The sequence below is a fragment of the Parambassis ranga genome, chromosome 19 (assembly GCF_900634625.1).
Source record: "Parambassis ranga chromosome 19, fParRan2.1, whole genome shotgun sequence".
Lineage (NCBI taxonomy): Eukaryota > Metazoa > Chordata > Actinopteri > Ambassidae > Parambassis > Parambassis ranga.
This window is the reverse complement of record NC_041039.1, coordinates 4,455,598-4,460,116: the sequence shown is the minus strand read 5'-3', so window position 1 is coordinate 4,460,116 and position 4,519 is coordinate 4,455,598. Positions and strand designations below refer to the sequence as shown.

General features: G+C 41.9%; 1 long non-coding RNA gene across 1 annotated transcript; it reads right to left on the bottom strand.

Annotated features, from left to right (window-relative positions):
* Positions 1-896: 896 nt before the first annotated feature.
* On the bottom strand, positions 897-3,606 carry LOC114452382 (uncharacterized). The gene is made up of 3 exons (XR_003672256.1): positions 2,946-3,606; positions 2,720-2,866; positions 897-1,581 (listed from the first exon to the last, which is right to left on the bottom strand). It is a non-coding gene; the product is annotated as an uncharacterized LOC114452382 (long non-coding RNA).
* Between the last annotated feature and the right edge of the window lie 913 nt (positions 3,607-4,519).

Below are 4,519 nucleotides of genomic sequence, written 5' to 3'. Positions count from 1 at the left end.
TTAAAGGCATTTTTCATTTACATTGTTCTTATGTCTTTGTGTTTACTTTTTCCAGCCACTTTCATTATAAAGTGTTATAATTACACTAATTGTGTAATTTGACTCAAAGGCAAAATAAATCTGTTTGGGCACAAAAGTGTAGCCACATTTTAAATGTGTAGTGTAAACATGACCTGCAGTGTCAATCTACTGCTATACCAAGCAGGAGAAGTACATGGCACAGAGTGATGCTGTAAAACCAGAGTAGCCTAAAGAGCTTTAAAGGCTGCTTCTCCCTCATAATCATCCCAGCCACATGCAAAATTGATCATCATTTAAGTCTCCACCTCCAAGACGGAAGTGTTATAAATTGCAGTTCACCCTGCAGCCTCTAGGGGCTGGCTCCATCTATCCATTATCTGAACCTGCTTTGTCCTGCAGTGCAGGGTCACGGAGGGGCTGGAGCCTATCCCACCTAACTATGGGTGAGAGGCAGGGTACACCCTGGACAGGTCACCAGTGCATCACAGGGCAAAATAGAGACCAACAATATTTCACACTCACACTGACAGGCAATTTAGAGTGACCAGTTAACCTCACAAGCACGTCTTGGAAGCCGGAGCAACCGGAGAAAAGCCATGCAGGCCTGGGGAGAACGTGCACACTCCACACAGAAAGTCCAGTTAGAATCGAACCAGGAACCTTCTTGCTGTGAGGCAACAGTCCTATTTCTTTCAGATTCATACTTTTGGCACTGATCTGGTGTAGGGGTCATGTGCAGCCAAACCAAAAGCTTGACCCTGAAAAGATACGACCTGAACAAATGACTGTTTTGAATGACTTTATTTCATAGAAAAGCAGTTCTGTAAAGGATTAAATACAGGTGAATTATTCTCTTCTGTTAAATTTGGTCCCATTAAAGCTGCAACAAGTTATTTTCATAGCAACATATGCAACAGAACTGAGCTTATGTGGGAAATATGACACAAAGCTTGTTTCTGTGGATATTATATCTAGAATTACAGGATAACAAAACATGTTTGACATGCAACGACGATCAAACTAATAAAAGATACAGTATAAAATAAAACTGCGGTATAAAGATACAATATACTGTAATATAGTGTCAGTAATCTGTGTAATATGTAAAACCTTGTTCTTAGTTTTTGACTTTTTCTGGCACTGTGGCTGAACAAATTTTACCATGCCACAGCATTGACATAAGAATAAATATTTAATCCCAGTCTGAGTTTCAGCTATGTCTGTGCGAAATCAGACAACATATACAACACAAAGCTAGATCTAAGAGATGCACAAACATGCATGAATTAAGGGCACTGCAGAACCACAGTTAAAGATTGATGCACAAATTATCTTACACAAAACATACTAAAATATGAAATTACTTTAATGACAACTTGACAGGGAACAAAAGTAAGTGGATGAGATTAACATCTTCTGATCAAGTAATAATACGAATGTGGTCGGTTGAGAGTGAAGATGCACAAATGGCAGTCCCATCAGGATAAACTCTGCATGAATCACTGTGATGCTGTGTTGTTGTGTTTCTGTATGACGTGCAGGAACATGAGACACAGCTGTCTGTAAAATATAATATGGAAACAGGTGCCATGGTTTCAGCCAGGCCTTTTATTTTGTAGTTCATTTTCTGTTTGTATTAGTTTTAGTTTTACTAGTCACTTCCTGTTTTATTTTGAAACTTGATCTTCCCCTTGTGTTTCAGTTCTGTTTACTTCCCCTTCCTCATGTGTGCTCCCTTCCCCCTCCTGTGATTACCTGCTCCACCCTAATGTGCTTCACCTGTGTCCAATTGTCTTCCCGCCCTCCTGTGTATAAAGCCTGTGTGTTTCCTTCCCCTTGTTGCCAGTTCGTCTTGTGAGTAATCCTAGCGACACAGCTGTCCAAGTAGCCTTTTCGCGCTTGTGATTTTCCCCAGTGAGTTTTGGATTTTCCTGTGTATCACCTGTTTTGGATCTGACTACTGTTTTTTGCCTTTGCCCTCTGTGTTACCTCTGCCTCGCGGACTGAACTCCTGTGTACCGATCACTGCTTTGGACTTTGACCACTGGTTTTTGCCTTTGCCCTTTTGGATAGCTCTGCCTCGCGGACTGAACTTCTGTGTACCGAACCTAGCCTGTAATAAACAATGAGATTTGCCTTCCGACTAGTCTGCATTTGTGTCCTCCGTCTCACAATCTCCTGACAACAGGTTTGGGTTAGATCAGCAGGCGAGTATGGTAGACTGCTTCCCCTATGACGGGTAAGATCCCTCCCTGACACTCGGGACAACTTAAGACAGGCACAGCCACAATCACTTGGCCTGTTCATTATCATGGAGGCCTCAAGAAGCAGCAGCTCCTTCAAAAGCTAAACCCAGTCCATCCTGGAGAAATGTCCAGACTGCTGCATCGCAAACACAAGGTCAGTTCTGGTCAACGCTTTGCCCCATTTGATCCAGACAGACCGGCTCTGTGCTGGATCACGCTGTTCGTGGCTGCTGGGCTGACAGCAGCTGCCTGGACAGCGTTGTTGCAGTATGGTAGGACCTCCTGTTGCTTGTGATTGCTACACAGCCACTTTACTGTGACCGTCTGTCACTATTCTACTTTGCAGGTTAACACTCCTGATGGACTCACTTCACAGTGAATATTTATGAATTCATAAAAATGATAAATAACTATTCCAGCAGTACATGAGCTGAGCTGATGCTGGGACTCACCCTGAGCTTGTCCAGCTCTTCGACCTTCTCCATCTCTTTGTCTGACAAGATGCTGTAATAGAGGACGACATGGGGCTGGTCCCACTCATCTTCCTGTCTCACTAGAGTGACCACATACCTCGTGCTGGTGGTCTGCCTGTGAAGACTCTGGTGGGGAGAGAAAGCAGAGAGTAAGATGATGCTGATTATGTCTTAAGGTTTTTAAATGTGTTCTCCTCTTCCTCACCATCCTCATGTACCCATCCCAACACAGCTGCTCATAACTCTTCCTCTCTGTCAGGTAGTCATCAAGTCAGCTGGTGCTTCAGAGAGCATCCACAGTGCTGGATGTCTCTTGCTTGGTCAGCTGCTTCCTGTTCTGCCTTCTGTAGGTCAGCTTGGGACATGTTTCATCACCTGGTGTAGGTTTGTAATCTTCATCACCATCATCACTGTCACTGAAATGGCTGCCATCACTTTCAACTGGTGGGACCTGGGTACAAAATCCACTTGGTTGCTTTCCATAAGTTGATTCATCCATTTCTACCGCAAAAAAGGGCAAACACTGAACAACGTAAGTGTCTAACAGGAATGTGTTGATTGGTAATGAACTAAATCAGCTAAATCTCAAATTTAAAATCATATAAAGATAATTACACTCACTTTAAGCATTTAAAGATAAGTACAGGTATATACTTATATACTTCAAAACATGTGACATATATGCACAGCAGCCTGGATTTCGATCATATTGCAGCTAAAAACGGTATTACACATTAGCCATTAGCTAATAAGCCTAATGTAGCAAAAGCGCTACAATCCGAAATCGGCGAATAACTTCAATTCGACAACTTAGCTAGCTTAGTCCAATATATTAAAACCCTTTTACACCACCCTCAATAGTTGACAAACGCCTGTCAAAGGCATACCCAAATTAAACTACAAGCTGTTTGTGAGCCCTTAGGAGTATGTGCAAAAGCTTGGTCTCATTGTGAAGGTAACACTCTGAAATTTTTATTTTAGCTGTGTGATTTACTGCAATTGCAAATGGTTAACAGTGAGAGAAGTCTAAACACAGAGAAATAAAAAGATTTTGTAGCTCGCCTAAATTTTTTTTGTAAAAAAAGGCTGCTTGACAACTGGAGCATGGTGATGTTGATTAGATGACAATATAGTGACACAGGCTGAAGTCTTACCTATTCCCAGTTAAAAGTAGATAGTAATTGGACAAGAAATGACCATTTGGGACAGGTTTTTCTGTAGGTATTCCCAGGCGCTCTCCAAAAAGTGCCATTTGGAGTCTCCAAATGGACACTTTGGCACCAAAGTGCATAACTCTGGAATGCTTCAACATACAGACATCAATGAGAGCTCTAATGAAAGGTGCCACTTAGAGGAACCTCATTCCATATTCAGATTCACTATTAGTATGATTGAAATAATGTTAGTGAAGCAAAAACACATTGAATGCTCATTATTCTACTGAAACTGAAATTGTGCATCAAAAGAAAAGACTCAGAACAAGAGATATGGTCAAAAACAACACCTTTATCTAAACAAATACCCAAACTACTTACAGCAAACTGTTTACATGTTTACAATTCCACAGGTTTCACAGCCACATGTTGTTCTCAGCATGCCACTGTTACAGTCACGGGCTGCTACAAAGCACAGCTAGAAAGCTTGATGGGTGTCTTACTGTCACCAGAGATGTAGACTGGCTTGTGATGTTGTACACTGGGAGTAGGTGGCTGCTCTGGCTCTGGTGCTTGGCTCCCACTCTGTATCTGAATCAGTTTGCCTAAAATGCAAAAAATAAGG